General features: G+C 33.6%; 1 protein-coding gene across 4 annotated transcripts in view; it reads left to right on the forward strand.

Annotated features, from left to right (window-relative positions):
- The window catches only part of LOC130446293 (probable phospholipid-transporting ATPase IM), an 80,740-nt gene that overhangs the window by 26,165 nt on the left and 35,696 nt on the right, over positions 1 to 18,879 (forward strand). The window contains exon 1 of one of the 4 annotated variants that reach the window (XM_056782451.1): positions 1,534 to 1,831. The exons of 2 other annotated variants lie outside the window; for them this stretch is intronic. The gene's annotated coding sequence lies outside the window, so the exon portion shown is untranslated. Of the gene's footprint in view, positions 1 to 1,533; positions 1,832 to 18,879 lie in introns of those variants that run through there. One more of the 4 variants, XM_056782449.1, reaches the window with a different exon arrangement.

The following is an 18,879-nucleotide window of genomic DNA, read 5'->3' on the forward strand; positions in this document are numbered from 1 at the left end:
CCGGATTGTGTTTTAATATCTCCTGTAAGTATTTTCAATAAATAATTACAATTTTTGATAATTTTCTTTAGAATGTCTCTTCATAAATTTTATCGAGATAAATAAATAGTAACTTTTTGCCAAAAAATCAACAAAAGAATCCATTTTTCTATCTTTAGATTGTACAGGTTGTTCCTGTGGAAGTTACTAAGTGTTAACTATTGGGCATGAGCCGCCCCTCGCCTTCAAACAGTAGGAGTAGAATTATTTATTCCGCGTAACACACTAAATGGACATACGTAATCATCCATTAAAAATTCATAATGTTCTTCTTTAAAGGCATATAACTCGTACTCCACAGCATTATTTTCACGCCATCTACTCACTCTAGAATTTTTTGCATCAAGTCCTGGAATACCCTGTATATATGTAGACAATATTTCTGTTATTATTCCTTAAAAAAATATAATTTTCAGTTTTGGGTATTTTCTAGTATTTATAAACAACGTGCCTGTACCCCATTTTGATATTTTAATCTACAAATAAATAAAGTTCAGATTTTAAGCACCTACCTTCCTGTCTTCAAGAAAAAATTGGGCTGCCAAAATCCTTATTTGCACACAGGCTCCAGTAGCCCTTTCAGGGGCCCTGAGTGGGCGGTTAAGAGCTTTAAGTAAACTAGCCTTCTAATAGGCACGACGTACTTACTTGAGGTCACCAAAGAACGATGTCCTTTGTAGAGCCGATCAGGCGCTTTGACTTCAACCGTTTTACGAATTGGAATTTGATTCATAACCAGCCAAAGAGGGAGAAACTGCAGTGGTTTGGTTCCGCTGCCGGATGGAGAATGCATGATAGCATCGCCGCATATTCCTCCGATTTCCCGTAGTTAGCACCAGGACCTACTGCGTGTGCAGCTTTAGTGCTTTTGGAGCCAATTCGTTGTTGGATGAGCGTGGAACTTCTTTGCCTCTTATTAGGCTTTACCGGGACCTACGGATTGGAAGCACTGGGTGGAGAAGAGTTGGATGTCGAGTAGTCTTAGGATTCGGGGCTGTTGAGCTCTTAGTCGTCTCGACAGCATTGGTGTTCCTCCTGATATTAAGTCTTACATTGTGCCTAGTTAAAAGAATCAACCCAAGGTGACTTATTCGCTTTTCAAATGACATTAGCCTTTGGTAGTTTTAAATGGAACACGTCAAGGCTATCACAAGGCCTATGAGCGCAACAGACCTTTACAGCCTACTAACTATGAGCTATTAAGTATCGTACCTTGGTGGAGACGTAAAACTTAATGGCGATATAGTGGGAAACCGGCTAATAGTACCTCGTGTGTATCCTTCAACTCTAGTTTTATCTCATTGTCTCTGATTATTCATTCATATATTTATCGTCGAATTATTATTGATAAAAATTTTATGTTTAGTGTTATGAAAAACTGTCTGTGCCGCTACTGGTTTATTAAATAAACCGTCCATTTCAAACACTCGTTATCTCGTCGAAATAGGCCAACAATGATATCGGAAAACAATCAAATCTAACGCAACTCGTCACGTAAATGAATACCTGACATCTTTTTACAAATGGATTGATTTTCTCTGTTACTTTAACTATTTGTCAATTGGTGGACGTCACAAGGTAGACCTTCCCCGTGAACTTCTAGGAGTTGCTCACCTAACCCCCACGTAAGCCGTTATCTGTTTCAGTTCAGTGTCTGTGATAACAATCATCGGTTCGTTTTTTGCCAAATCAGTATCGGCGGTGGGTTATTCTTGTGTTGTTTTGTTAATCCAGAAAACTGTTTAATTTTCATCGGATCCCATGGGTGACAAAATTCACAACTATTTTTAAGGTAAAGTACGTTATTTCATTTTTTATCGTTTATTTAATTCGCTTAATTCAGTTTCTATACTTGGAAGGTGATTGTCTACATAAAATTAGAGTTTATTTTATAACAAAATGTTCTTAACCCACCCATATACAAGTAAAGATAGAAATTCTGAATTTGGTAAAGTGCATGCAATCAGAAATGTGTAACCACAATGGTATTATCTCATTAGTGAAGTCTAATTTGTTTTCAAATAAACCCTCACGCGTGTAACTAACTAAGAAAATCACTTTTTTGCCAAAAATCGATTCTATTCTTCAATGTAATCTGCTTCAAGAATAATACAATCATTTCAACTACTCGATGCCGTGCTTGTAGAAGGATTTGCCGTTTGCCTCAAAATAGGCTTTAGTTTCAGCAATTGCTTCTTCATTTGAGCTGAATTTCTTACCGGCGACTATTTTTGTGAAATCAGCGAATAGCCAGTAGTCACTGGAATCCAGATCTGGACTATACGATGGATGAGGAAGTAATTCGTTCAATTTCACCATCGTTTTGATCGACTTGTTAATCGGTACATTGTCTTGATAGAAACAGTGGTTTTTTTCCTGGAAATATGAGTCCGTTTTTTCCTGATTTTTGCATTCAAACAATCCAGCAACTCTACGTAATATTCGCGCTCCCTTTTGCGTCGATAGTCGACGAACAATTATCCATGCGTATCCGAAAATACTGAAGCCTTAACAGCTGATTGTTGTGCCACCATCTGCAGGCACTCAGATGATGATCGTTTTGATTCCGGAGTGAAATGATGCATCCATGGTTGATCCATTGACCCAAAAAATCTGATTTCTTATATGTTGACATGGCCTGCTCTGAATCATCAACACGTTGTTGTTTTTGATCGACTGTGAGTAAATGACTGTCACTTCTTTCTGACTAATCTAAATATCATGAAATTTTACACAAAGTGGTACTTCATAAACATAATATGGTGGCGCCATCTGTGTGTCAATCATACGACTTATTGAGTGCTGTTATATTTTTTTCGTAGGTATTATACATTTTTATATTTATTTATAAAATGTTTTCCTTTTTTACAATAGCGTATCACTTTACTTTCTCATAAAAAAGTTAATTTCACGTAAATTATGTAACAAAAGATTTTCATTAGAGTGAAGATAAAAAAATGTAGCGGATTTCAATTAAGAACAGCCATCGGTTATATCTCAGGACCGGATTATATTACAGGGAAAAATTAAAGTAATATTGGTTCCAAGAATAACGTGGAAATTATTTTTAGAATTTTGGGTCCATTACTAGAGGGCACCTTATATACGATAATAAGGTTTTAGTCTTCCAAAAAAGAGATGGGGGAGAGTGGGAACCAGGTCATGAAAAAATTCATGTAAAGCCGGTTCTGCTTAGACGATTTCATAAACTTGATGTTGCTTGAAAGCACTTCTGTCTATCGATAAAGAATATATAAATTCCAAGCAATATAAATAGCAACGTGAATGCTAGCGGTGTTGTTTCATATTTGTTGGGTAATATTGTGATTTCCTTAATGGGCGGCCTCCCTGCAGGAATTTAAATTACAGATTTGTATATTTTGTATATATTCTTTATGATCGCTGGTAAATTTTTCTTTGTTTTTATTTTATCATTGTGCTTACAAAAATTCCATATTTATGGATTTCCTTTTGTTTTAACCAAATTTTGTATTAATTGACATTTCTATTTGGGGAACAGAAAGAATAGAATAGAAGAGATTCAGTTTTTTCAAGCTGAATGGCATCTTACAAGGCATTTTTTCATAATAAAGTTCACACTCTCTCCCATCTGCTATTTGAAAAGATAGACTAAAACTGAAATGAAAAATGTAGAATTTGTTGAAAAGTTCTATGATCGTGTATAAAACGCCACATTTTTTTCTCTGAAACTGAAATATAATCCGTCTTATTGTATTTAATTCATTTTCTTCCTCCAGTCTTAGGCTTAGTAGTATTAATATCGATAGTTTCATCAATTGTTTCAATTATTTTATAAGGTAACTACCGCTCGTAACATTCATGTTTTGTTGTATGGCTTGAAGTTCTTCCACCACATTTCTGATTAATCTTTCTTCTGGCGTTAAATTGTGATGTTTCCTTTTGATATTCGGTTCACTACAACTATTCTCATTCATATATATAACCAAATAATTGTAATTCACAATTCTAATTATGTTGAATATCAACGAAGACATGGTAATAATACAAAAAAATTCCGTTCCTAGCACGTGTAAGAAACTGACAGAAATTATCTGATAATTGGCGTTGTTGCTAATAACACAAGTTTTTCATCATGAAACAATAATAAATTAATACACGAAATTGTTTTGAAAATAACAAAAGTAGCTTCACTTAAATGGCTGTCACTTTTTTCTGACTTATCGAAATGTCATGAAATTTTACACATAGTCTTTTGAAAGTTGGTACTTCATAGACGTCATATGGATTTAAAAATAGCAGCGCCATCTATGTGACAGTCACACGACTTATTGGGTAATGTAATATGTCAGGCGTACGGATCTGTCCAACCAAATCCTAAATACTTCGTCTTATTTCCAATATATGACATAAAAAAGAACTTGTCTAATAGACGGGGAGCTGGCTACAAAAAACAGGGTCGATAAGGTGCGCGCCATTTCAGCTTGTAAACTAGAGGCCCCAACTTAGTACATCACCAAACGCCACTTCTTAAGGTCGAATATGAAAATGCTAGCCGGTTTTCCCGAACGGAAAAATTGGCTGAAAAACCTCGAGACGTGCGCGCTTGAAACCTTTTGTAACGTGGGGTTTAAACCTCAAATGCGCGAAACTTCTTGCGCTATTACACCGCTCTTAGTTGAGACTCCAAAAAGCTAATAAAAAAGATTCGCGCGCACACGTGATGAGGTTTTTCAGATTAGTTTTCCGACACTACGCATCAACGCACAGTCTGGAAATTACAAAATTAGGTGCTCTGTAATTTTCACAGTAACGGAATACCCAAAGTTGCGGTGCTAGAAAAACGTGAGGCTAGCAACGGAATGAAAATAATTACAATACATTAATTGTTGAGGTAATAAAATAAAGTGCTTATTAGGTGCTGAAGAGTCAACATCGTGAAAGCGCCCAAATAATTAATAAACGAGTTAATTTCCGTGAGTTAACAAATCTAAAAATCAGGTATCTTTAAAATTAAGTGCTAATTAGGTGCTCAGTAAATAATCAGGAGACAGGCGAGAAATATCATGCCTATTGTGTTTGAAGAACTTAAAACCTCCATGTCTGACGTACTAAGTCCTAGTTGGTTTTTCCATTTTGAAAACTGACATAAAATTGAGTGCTAATTAGCTGCTTCCGATTATTTAGTGAGCACCTAATTAGCACTTGATTCTATGTCGGTTTTCAAAATGGAAAAATCCTATTACGACTCAGTACATTAAGCATGGTGGTTTCCAGGTCTCCAACCACTGTAGAAATGATATTTCTCGACTGTCTTCTGATTATTTAGTGAGTACTTAATTAACACCTCATTCTCTAACAGTTTCCAGGATAAAAAATTATCCCCTGGACGTATTGCATAACTTATAGCAGCTCTATGACTTAAAGCACTTAAAAAGCACTCAATTATGAGCATCTTAAAAATTTATTTTATATTTTGCCGTTTTTATAGTTGTATCAGGTACTCTGAATTTTTCTTCCATTCACATATGATTTTCTTCATCTAAATTTCCCACAACACATAATGGGCACCTAATGCTCCTGCTTAGTTGATATCTGATTGAGTATTGATCTTAATTTTAGAGATACCTGATTTTTAAATTTGTTATCCCACGGAAATTAACTCGATTATTAATTATTTGGGCACTTACACGATATTGACTCTTCAGCAACTAATAAGCACCTTATTTTATTACCTCAACAATTAATGTATTGTAATTATTTTCATTCCGTTGCTAGCCTCACGTTTTCCTAGCACCGCAACTTTGGGTATTCCGTTACTGTTAAAATTACAGAGCACCTAATTTTGTAATTTCCTCACTTTACGTCTCAACTAAGTCTCAACTAAGAGCGGTGTAATAGCGCAAGAAGTTTCGCGCATTTGAGGTTTAAACCCCACGTTACAAAAGGTTTCAAGCGCGCACGTTGTGAGGTTTTTCAGCCAATTTTTCCGTTCGGGAAAACCGGCTAGCATTTTCATATTCGACCTTAAAAAGTGGCGTTTGGTGATGTACTAAGTTGGGGCCTCTAGTTTACAAGCTGAAATGGCGCGCACCTTATCGACCCTGTTTTTTGTAGCCAGCTCCCCGTCTATTAGACAAGCCCTTTTTTATGTCTTATATATATAAGAAGGAAATAAGACGAAGTATTTAGGATTTGGTTGGACAGATCCGTAAGCCTGACATATTACATTACCCAATAAGTCGTGTGACTGTCACATAGATGGCGCTGCTATTTTTAAATCCATATGACGTCTATGAAGTACCAACTTTCAAAAGACTATGTGTAAAATTTCATGACATTTCGATAAGTCAGAAAAAAGTGACAGCCATTTAAGTGAAGCTACTTTTGTTATTTTCAAAACAATTTCGTGTATTAATTTATTATTGTTTCATGATGTGTTATTGGCAACAACGCCAATTATCAGATAATTTCTGTCAGTTTCTTACACGTGCTAGGAACGGAGTACCTAATTTTTGAGTTTGGCACCTAATTTGCAATTAATTTGGGCATTTTCTAAATGCAGTTTCTCGACTTTGCGGTTCTGGTGAAACGGAGCCTTAGTCATTTACGAGAAAAACTGTAAATTTCATGAGGAAATCAAGTTTTAGAGGCCTGTACTACCTCGCCGAATTAATGCTTGTTCGCAATGGATTCTTTAGTAGAGCATTCAATTTTGAAAAATAACGTCCATTGAGCTATAGAAATTTAAAAATAGAAAATCGGAAATTCTGTGTTTTTTTAAGGGAAAATCTTTACACTCCTCGGTCGAGGACTAAATCATTATTAAGGGCCCAAATTTTCAGGGAATTTTTTTTTGGTACTTGCAACAAAATTTCACGATGGGATAGACAAAAAAAAATGAAGAAAAAGTACCCTACTGCGGCATAAGTTAATGTATTAAATAAAATTGATTTCTGCTAAAAATGTATGGTTATTTTTGATCTCGTTCTGTGTTAAAATCAAGAATTTTTTTCCGTGCAGAGTGCAATAAATAAATAATGATACATACAAAAAATATGTGGTTATTTGTATATTTACCTAGTGTGATACTTAAATAGGTCGATTGACATAGAAATATTTGAATAATCTGTAGTTTAATTTCATCACTTTTTTATGGAAATTACGCCTTGGATTTATGATAAACTTTGTCGTTTGATTTTTAATAGGATTTCATCATGCATAGAATTAATAAATTAACAAGTACATAGACAGTTTATGCAACTAGAAATATACAGAAAAAGTTACATAAATATTATCCTGAAAGTGCTGCATTTTGTGGAGTGATTGTCTACTTGTTGTCCGACTATATGTCTCAGAAGATGAAACTTTGGTACACCATTAACCCCCAGAAATAAAAGTACTGTTACTAACTCTTCCACAACATGTACCGTGATGCCGGACTTGTTCTATTAAGTTAATATAATTTATAGTTTTGCTAAGGCGGAAATTCTCAGAAAGGCTATTTATATGTTATTATATGCGGCGTCGATTTGTTGATATAGTTTTCATAAAATCAATTTCTACGAAGGCCTTCTTATTTGTTTACATTCTAGAATCAAATTATCGGGAAATCATTTTTGTATAAATATTCGCTTGCTTATCAGCGAGTAAGTCAGTAAATAATTGGATGTCATAGTGAAAGCAAAAATCGTTGTATTGCTCAATAAGGTCAAATCATAGTGTTTTGTCGGATTCCAAAAGTTTGATTTTTATTAATTATTTGAAAAACGACGGTAATTATATACTTTCACGGTCACCTGGTTTTTTGGCTCTAGAAAATCGAAAAATGGATAGATTTTAATGATCTTGGTCTCAAAATGTTCCATTTTACGGCGGATTTATAAAAAAAATTAGTAGAAATAGCTGGAATGAAAATTTCTCATAGTTTTACTGTTTTAAATCGTAAAAAAAAACGTTTTGCAAAATAATCCTTTACAAAAAATTATGGTAATTATACACTTTCGCGGTCATCTGGTTTTTTGGCTCTAGAAAATCGAAAAATGGATGGATTTTAATGATCTTGGTCTCAAAATGTTCCATTTTACGGCGGATTTATAAAAAAAATTAGTAAAAATAGCTGGAATGAAAATTTCTCATAGTTTTACTGTTTTAAATCGTAAAAAAAGCGGTTTTGCAAAATAATCCTTTACAAAAAATGAACTCATTATCAGATAAAGTTCTTATATTTTTTTTGTATTCTACACAAATTAATAAACAATTTAAAAAAAATCCAAAAGAATGATTTTTTCAGTTATTATAGCTTAAAATGAAATCGATGAAAAACAATCAATTTTCGTGAATAGTTTCGTACTATATTCTTCAATGTTAATAGTTTTTGGACCATTAAAAATCGAAAAATAGATAAATTTTATAATTTTGGTCTCAAAATGTTCCATTTTACGACGAATTTATGAAAAACACGGGGGTAGTGGCTGAATTTGCGGTTTTTAATAGTTTTAAACCTTAAATAGTAGAAAAACTTTTTTTCAAAATATTCATTTTTTTATGTAAATTGCGAAAAAAAAATATACGAACTTGATTCCACGACGTCAGTTACGAAGGATTATATGTAGAAAGTCATTTTTTTTTTCCTTTAAAATCATAAAACTGTAAAAAATATTTATTTTTTTCAATTTTCGTATTTTTTTTATAAATCCGCCGTAAAATGGAACATTTTGATACCAAGATCATTAAAATCCATCCATTTTTCGATTTTCTAGAGCCAAAAAACCAGATGACCGCGAAAGTGTATAATTACCATAATTTTTTGTAAAGGATTATTTTGCAAAACGTTTTTTTTTTACGATTTAAAACAGTAAAACTATGAGAAATTTTCATTCCAGCTATTTCTACTAATTTTTTTTATAAATCCGCCGTAAAATGGAACATTTTGAGACCAAGATCATTAAAATCCATCCATTTTTCGATTTTCTAGAGCCAAAAAACCAGATGACCGCGAAAGTGTCTAATTACCATAATTTTTTGTAAAGGATTATTTTGCAAAACGTTTTTTTTTTACGATTTAAAACAGTAAAACTATGAGAAATTTTCATTCCAGCTATTTCTACTAATTTTTTTTTATAAATCCGCCGTAAAATGGAACATTTTGAGACCAAGATCATTAAAATCCATCCATTTTTCGATTTTCTAGAGCCAAAAAACCAGATAACCGCGAAAGTGTATAATTACCATAATTTTTTGTAAAGGATTATTTTGCAAAACGTTTTTTTTTACGATTTAAAACAGTAAAACTATGAGAAATTTTCATTCCAGCTATTTCTACTAATTTTTTTTATAAATCCGCCGTAAAATGGAACATTTTGAGACCAAGATCATTAAAATCCATCCATTTTTCGATTTTCTAGAGCCAAAAAACCAGATGACCGCGAAAGTGTCTAATTACCATAATTTTTTGTAAAGGATTATTTTGCAAAACGTTTTTTTTACGATTTAAAACAGTAAAACTATGAGAAATTTTCATTCCAGCTATTTCTACTAATTTTTTTTATAAATCCGCCGTAAAATGGAACATTTTGAGACCAAGATCATTAAAATCCATCCATTTTTCGATTTTCTAGAGCCAAAAAACCAGATGACCGCGAAAGTGTCTAATTACCATAATTTTTTGTAAAGGATTATTTTGCAAAACGTTTTTTTTTTACGATTTAAAACAGTAAAACTATGAGAAATTTTCATTCCAGCTATTTCTACTAATTTTTTTTATAAATCCGCCGTAAAATGGAACATTTTGAGACCAAGATCATTAAAATCCATCCATTTTTCGATTTTCTAGAGCCAAAAAACCAGATGACCGCGAAAGTGTCTAATTACCATAATTTTTTGTAAAGGATTATTTTGCAAAACGTTTTTTTTTTACGATTTAAAACAGTAAAACTATGAGAAATTTTCATTCCAGCTATTTCTACTAATTTTTTTTTATAAATCCGCCGTAAAATGGAACATTTTGAGACCAAGATCATTAAAATCCATCCATTTTTCGATTTTCTAGAGCCAAAAAACCAGATAACCGCGAAAGTGTATAATTACCATAATTTTTTGTAAAGGATTATTTTGCAAAACGTTTTTTTTTTACGATTTAAAACAGTAAAACTATGAGAAATTTTCATTCCAGCTATTTCTACTAATTTTTTTTATAAATCCGCCGTAAAATGGAACATTTTGAGACCAAGATCATTAAAATCCATCCATTTTTCGATTTTCTAGAGCCAAAAAACCAGATGACCGCGAAAGTGTCTAATTACCATAATTTTTTGTAAAGGATTATTTTGCAAAACGTTTTTTTTTTACGATTTAAAACAGTAAAACTATGAGAAATTTTCATTCCAGCTATTTCTACTAATTTTTTTTATAAATCCGCCGTAAAATGGAACATTTTGAGACCAAGATCATTAAAATCCATCCATTTTTCGATTTTCTAGAGCCAAAAAACCAGATGACCGCGAAAGTGTCTAATTACCATAATTTTTTGTAAAGGATTATTTTGCAAAACGTTTTTTTTTACGATTTAAAACAGTAAAACTATGAGAAATTTTCATTCCAGCTATTTCTACTAATTTTTTTTTATAAATCCGCCGTAAAATGGAACATTTTGAGACCAAGATCATTAAAATCCATCCATTTTTCGATTTTCTAGAGCCAAAAAACCAGATAACCGCGAAAGTGTATAATTACCATAATTTTTTGTAAAGGATTATTTTGCAAAACGTTTTTTTTTACGATTTAAAACAGTAAAACTATGAGAAATTTTCATTCCAGCTATTTCTACTAATTTTTTTTTATAAATCCGCCGTAAAATGGAACATTTTGAGACCAAGATCATTAAAATCCATCCATTTTTCGATTTTCTAGAGCCAAAAAACCAGATGACCGCGAAAGTGTCTAATTACCATAATTTTTTGTAAAGGATTATTTTGCAAAACGTTTTTTTTTACGATTTAAAACAGTAAAACTATGAGAAATTTTCATTCCAGCTATTTCTACTAATTTTTTTTATAAATCCGCCGTAAAATGGAACATTTTGAGACCAAGATCATTAAAATCCATCCATTTTTCGATTTTCTAGAGCCAAAAAACCAGATGACCGCGAAAGTGTCTAATTACCATAATTTTTTGTAAAGGATTATTTTGCAAAACGTTTTTTTTTACGATTTAAAACAGTAAAACTATGAGAAATTTTCATTCCAGCTATTTCTACTAATTTTTTTTATAAATCCGCCGTAAAATGGAACATTTTGAGACCAAGATCATTAAAATCCATCCATTTTTCGATTTTCTAGAGCCAAAAAACCAGATAACCGCGAAAGTGTATAATTACCATAATTTTTTGTAAAGGATTATTTTGCAAAACGTTTTTTTTTACGATTTAAAACAGTAAAACTATGAGAAATTTTCATTCCAGCTATTTCTACTAATTTTTTTTTATAAATCCGCCGTAAAATGGAACATTTTGAGACCAAGATCATTAAAATCCATCCATTTTTCGATTTTCTAGAGCCAAAAAACCAGGTGACCGTGGAAGTGTATAATTACCAAAACGACAATTGCTGATTTACTCACACCTTTAAATGCCGAACTTTGTTCTATCTAGGACTTGTCTCCCTACATTCGTGTGATTAATTATTTTCAAATTTAAAGAAATGGCTTGGATACAAATAATATAAGACAAATGAAGAGGTGATGGCAAAGTAAAACGCGAGATTATATGTGAAAAATCTTACCAGCGACATATCACTCAAATTTATTAAAACTTATGTCTAAATCACACATTTTTATTGCGAAAAAACATAATTTAGACAATTTTTGTAGTCATACACTAAATAACTTAAGTATATAAAAAAATGTGTTTGCTAATTGAGGAAGCAGTTGAAGGCACATAAATTCAAACGAGTAGTTGTTCAACAATTTGTAATAGTTATCAAAACGAAGCCAAAAACAGTTTAAAGTTGTCTCCAAATAATTACATTGAAAAGCGACAGAAATCCGGAACACTAAATCCACACTCTTATCAAATCCATGCTGCACAGGGGTTTCTGGACTTCGTACATTTGAACTGCATGTGAGAAAATACCCTCTCGACATAGGGATACTCAGGACGCAGATCACAACAATTTCTGTCGCAGCTTGAATTCTAACTGTTAGATCTTGTTCAGATTCGATGATTGTTTTGTACACTAAGGACTTCATATAGCCCCATATAAAAAAATCGATAGGATTGAAGTCAGGTGATCTTGGAGGCCAATAATTGGGTCTAACCCGACCAATCCATGTTTCTCTAAAGCGTCTGTTTAAGTAATTTCTTGCAGCTGCAGCAAAATGAACCCAATCGTGTTGAAACCACATATTTAACGGTACATTATCCAACATTTCTTCCAGAAAGCGCGTATAAATTGCTCAAATCTCCAACAATACCCAACCACACATAACAATTTACAAAAATCATGGCAATCTCTCTTTGCGGCCAAGATTTACTGAAAAAACATATAGCTGCAACTCATTTTAGTATATTAATGACATTAAAATTAATTACAGGTAATTGCGGCTAATTTTTAAAGGGCAACCTATCCTTAATCCATTCCATACATCCTCAAGATTCCTTCAAAATCAATTTCATCAAAAAAACAGATACCTGCAAGATCAATCTGTGGGTTCTTAGATTATTACGTGCTTACAGACTTTTGTTTAGAGGCAAATTTCTACAACACACAACACCGTTCATTTTAGCTCCATAAACGTTTATTAGTTTTTCAACTAAAATAATCAGGCAATTTAGAACAAAATTGAAAAAAAGAATTTGCTCGAGTGTTTATGTCAAAATAATACTTTATTAAGGAACATATTGGTCAACAAATATAAAAAAAAATGTAAGCGTTCTTGATTTGTGTCAAATTTTCGATTTTGATTTAAAATTTTCAATATAGAAACACCCTGTAGTAGCTCCCAATCTGATCGAGATTAATGAGTACGACTTCTGTTCACCTGGAACATTAGCACCAGTTGATAGAGTATTTTCTTTGATGAATAACGCATGGTCTAATCATAGAGGTTTGATGAAAGAATCTATAGTTAAACGCTTGGATTAAAAAGATTTTCAAAACAAGATTGCAAGCACAAAGGACTTTCTAAAAAAATTGGAAGAACATGTAAATATTGCTTAAGTTTTATTCATTGTTTCAAGTGTTTTTTCGTACTTGTAACTTATAAATGTTAACATGTTTCAAGTCATGATTGTTTAATTAGAATTACGCCTGGTTTAGGTCTAGACAGTTCTGATCTATTTCTCATTCTGTACCTGTATACTTAAATATGTCACCGTTTTCTGCTATATAAGATCATTAGCACGATTCATGTATTATTCATGAATTGATAGAGAAATATGAAAATGAGTTGGAATTGATCGTATATGAAAATTGTGTGCGTGTTTGTTGTATGAATTTACGTCTATAGGGTAACGAAAGTGGTATTGTCGAATTCAAATGGGGTATTTTACATAACATAATACCCCGGTCAATAGAAAAATTATTTATCCATCACATTTCCCCATACTTAAGAAACCAATGCTCTCTTTTTTACTTTTCTATATAATACCTGACTAGGTTTAACAATAAAATGTATATATTAATGTCAACAAAATTTAATAATAGCATTTTCTGACTAATATCCATGCTCTCGTCAAATATGAATCGTCTTTTGGAAAACTCTTTTATTGGCTACAATTTTTAGAGAAAGAAAACTTAGACGGAAGGCAGACTGAGTTGTATAATTTTTGCTCGGTTAATTTATATAAAAAATATTGATCAACATCGAATGTTTCGACGATCATTCTTCTACTTTGCTGAATTACGCAAGCTTTACACTATGTAGCACAGCTATATAGCTCTGCTACAAGTTCAAAAAGTGACACTTGAGATCTGCTATATAGCAAATTTGAGACTATTTTCTCTGTTGAAAATATCACAGTAGCTGCGGCGAAAGCAGCGACTACCTAATGTGTACTTTAGCCTAAACAACTTTTTGTGATTTTTCTAAGACTTTCGACATGATTCAAGTCATACCTTACAAACAGAAGTCAGCTTGTAAGAGTTGATACAACGAGGTCTTATTGCAAGGTAATAGAATGTGGTGCTAAATGTAGCTATGCTACACGGAATGACATTAAATTTATATGTAGCAGAGCTATAAGTAACTGAAGGAGCTATATATCTTCTTCTTCTTTTAATGCTTATCCATTAATGGATGTTCGCGACCACATTTTTCATGGCTTCTCTATCTCTAGCGGTATGGATCAATGTCTGAATATCTTGTATACCCGTCCACTGCCTCACGTTCCGCAACCACGACATCCTCTTTCGTCCCAATCCTCTTCAATCTTGCCCTCGACTATCAGCTGAAGGAATTGATATTTATAGCCTCGCATTATATGCCCAAGGTATGCAATCTTTCGTTTCTTCACGATGTTCACGGTCTTTATGAGAATATCCTATATATAGCTCTGTTATATATTGGAATTCAACTGCTCAAAATTTATAAAGTCATAAATGATGACCCGTACACAGTGTCCAGCTCCTCATTTAATCGAATAGGCGTATTACCTTTGAAAAACAAACATTCAATTATAGCTCGACACTCAATTTTTTCCATTTTCAGAAAAATCACTTAATACGAGTGTCAAACAGAAACTGAGAATTCACAGGATCTGATATTCTGATATTTACTATCAACAATTGATGAAACTGGATGAATTAATAAAGAAAAACGGCCAGAAGTATCAAATCGGTTAGGTTATGATAATGCAAGGCCTCACAAATCTTTGGCAACTCGTGGGAAACTATTAGAGCTTGGTTGCGAAGTGATGCCACATCCCCCATACGGCCCTGATCTGGTACCATCTAATTACCATTTATTTCGAAGTTTGCAGAATTCTTTGAATGGTCAAACTTTCTTCAATCGCACCTGGTTCAATTTTCTGCTAATAAGGAACGGAAATTTTAAGAGCGCGGAATCATGAGGCTGAAAGAAAAGTTCTTTCTCCCAACCAACCCAATATTTTATATACCCAAATTTATTTTGAACTTTTAACAAATAAAACGCATAATTGCAGAAAGTTATTAGTTTTCCAACGATAACTCCGAAGATTATCGAATATCCAATTCTAAATGAAAACGCGATCTGTTAGTACCGAAAAGCGTTTCTACGAATATTGTTCGCATCGCTTTCAAAGCTCTCCTGTAACGAAAATTCTAATCATCAGAGTCTGCTGATTATTGATATGTCGTGAGAGAACACCAGAGAATCGCGTAGATCGATATTTTACCTGGTAAAAAATACAATCGTACACAAAATTTTTCTGTTTGGTAGAAGGTATCTGGCCCACTTGTATCTATACACGTAAGTAATAAAATATTCGTCCAACTTTTACTACAAACAAATTAAAAATCGTATTACTACAAAATACTGATGACCCTCAAAACAGAAGACGTCAAGTCGTGTATCAGCTGTTTTATTCTCACATTTCATGAATTTTTTATTACATCGTCGGAATAATAATTATTTAAACGCTTTTTGAATACGGCGTACACTTATTATGTTGTAGTTAAATGTTCGGGATATTTTTAACCTTGAAAATTTGGTTTATAACAATAGAGATATAGTGATATTATTTATCTATAAATTCGTCGGAGCAATAAATCAATCAATCAGTCAAATTCCATAAGCGTGTAGTTCTTCCAATACCAATTGCAGATTATAAAAACCCTTGTCGACAATAATAGACGAGTAAAATGTACCTGCCTGTAAGGGAGTTTGGTTTAAACAGGATTCTTGACGATTCGGTTATTACCAACCTTCTCTTCTTCTTCTTACGTTAGGATTAGGTCCTGTATTTTCATCAAGGGTTTGCCAGGAGTAGTTGGGATGCTGAGGACCAGCTTTCGTACCACCTTATAGGAGGTCGAGTTGCGTCTGGTTTCTTTTCCTTTGCAATTTTTGCTAACCGTTCATTTGGCATTCTGTCAACATGGTCTCTCCATTCTCTTCTGCGGCTCCTTGCGCATCTTACTACATCCTGAATATCGCACATGTCCCTTATTTCTTCATTTTTCTTCCGATCGAGTAACGTATGTCCTGTTATTGATCTCAGAGTCCACATTTCTGTTGTTCTTAGAAGTCGTTTAGTGGTCTAAGGTATCCTGATATTAATGCTGCCTTCGTTGTTTGTGTTTTTACTTCTTTCTTTAGATTTCTATCGCTTGTTATGTTTGTCCCTAGATATTTGAAGGACATCACTTGTTCTACACTCTGATCGTAGATCGCTAGTTTACATCTTCTCGGTTCTTTAAATATTGTCAGAGATTTTGTTTTTTTTTTTTGTGGATATTTGCATGTTGTACGTGTTCGCTGTTTGTTGGAATTTGTATAGGAGCTTCTGTAGGTTATCTTCGTCTTCCGAGATGATTACTGCATCATCAACATAGCATATTATTTTTATCTCTTGTTTTATCGTTGATGATTTCGTCCATTATAATATTGAACAGGATTGGGCTTAAGCTATCCCCTTATCTGATACCAGTTGCCACAGGTATTTTATTGCCTAATCTGTTTGCCGTTCTCACAAAGGTATAATTATCGGTGTTAAGTTTTTCGATAACTCTTATTATATTGGGGTGAACGTTCCTTTTTTTTAGTAGAGTTATAACATCAGTTAAGCGTATCCTATCAAACGCTTGGGTGATATCAATGAAGCACATAAAGGCTGCCTTATTAAACTCTACTCTTTTGGCCTTTCGTTTGTTATTTCGTCGATGCCTGGGGCTTTTCTGTTCTTTATCTTGGCTATCATTTGTTGTATTTTATGCAGGGAGAAAATCCTATTTTGTATTATTATAAATTGTCCTGCGTATGAAATCTTGTCAACCGATTTCAGTTTTTCTTTACATGTTTTTCGGTTCTGTGAATGATCCATAGCAACCGCTCTCGTGACTACTCGATAAATAGAAAATTTATTTACTCTAGTAAATTTTGCAATTTTTATTATGATTGCATTATCGTTGCATTGCTGAATATTTTCTGTTTTTAACCATTCGAATATATTTAAAATAACTTGCTGTGTTTGTATATTCAAATCTTTATTTGATTTCCTATCAATTTGACCTCAAGTAAGATTTTTTTCAATTTTTAAACCATTTATTCCAATATGGTATCATATATGATACCTTGCCGGTTAGGGGGTACTGAGATTTATAGTTATTTAGATAAAAATTTCTAGAGTCTAGCTAAAATCACATCTTTTGTTTCCTTTTTTCTACATTCAGTTAGTCTTTTTAATTTTTTTCTTCAAATTACCGTACAAAGATGACATACACTCTCGGCTCAAAATAAATATGAAAAATCTTTGCACAAGCCTTTAAATTTAGATAGTAATTAGTTTTGATTGCTTTTGTTATATATAACAGAATTTTTGTTTAAATAATGCTAAAACAAACCCCATGGCCATTCAATCATATCAGTTAGATGAGAGCAATAAATTGAGTCAACAACGCATCTTAGCTCAAAATAAATTTATTAAAAATAATAATTTATATAATAATATATACAGGGTTTTTCCGGAAAGTAATAGGACTGAGTCGATTTAAAAAAATTTATTGAGCCAATCGTTACAATTCTTTAAAAACTTTCAAAATAGGCTCCTTCTGCGTCGATGCAGCGCTGCCAGCGCGATATCTAAGCATTGAAGGCGTCACGGAAGGCATTCTCCGGAATAGCTTTGAGAGCCGCGGTGCATGCTGCTTGGATCCCCTCTGCCGTCTCGAAATGCTTGCCTTTCATCGGCCTTTTCAGGCGAGGAAACAAAAAAAAGTCCGAGGGGGCCACATCTGGGCTGTAGGGCGGCTGCGGAAGCGTTGGAATGCCGTACTTAGTCAGGTAGCTGTTCACAAGAAAGGCGGTGTGAGCCGGGGCGTTGTCGTGGTGCAACTTCCAGTCTGCTGCGATGTCTTGTCGGACCCGATTGACTATTCGTTTGAGTCTCTTGAGCACTTCGACACAGTCGACGGTCTGTGTTCAAAACTTTGCGCACACGAGTCACATTGTCGGTGTTTGTCGAAGTCGAAGGTCTTCCAGCACGGTCTTCATCGGTGACCTCTTCTCGGCCCTCCAAAATGGCCTGGTGCCACCGAAACACACCTTTTCTTGCTAAAGCAACATCTGGGTAAGCCTGCTTGATCATATTAAACGTCTCTGTCGCAGATTTACCGAGTTTCACACAGAATTTAATCGCGTACCTCTGCTCTAACGAACGCTGCATTTTCGGCTTGCACAACTTACAGAAACACGTCGCGCGAAAATGCATGTCCTGACTCTCCAGGTGCTCGGAGACAACTGACCAGCCGCTATTTTGTTAGCTAGGAACGCCCTCTACCGAATCCAGTCGGTGCGCGCACGCTCTGAAGTACAATCGCGGCGGAAGAAAATCAGTCCTATTAATTTCCGGACAAACCCTGTATATATAATAAATTTCCATAAACAATTTAGTCAAAAGCGTATTAATTTTGTTTAAAACAAAGGCGGGGGAGACATATTATTTCCATTATTTTAGACATTACATGGTACAACTTACATATGATAAATCAATGAAACCTAACCTAACCAAGATGTCATTATTTAAAATTGGTTAGGTTAGATTAGGTTTCATTGATTTATCATATGTAAGTTGTACTATGTAATGTCTAAAATAATATGTGTCCCCCGCCTTAAATTTACTATTTGTACCCTCAGAAACAACCCCAAACGCGTGAAAAATTTTTT

Source organism: Diorhabda sublineata, chromosome 7, assembly GCF_026230105.1.
Source record: "Diorhabda sublineata isolate icDioSubl1.1 chromosome 7, icDioSubl1.1, whole genome shotgun sequence".
Lineage (NCBI taxonomy): Eukaryota > Metazoa > Arthropoda > Insecta > Coleoptera > Chrysomelidae > Diorhabda > Diorhabda sublineata.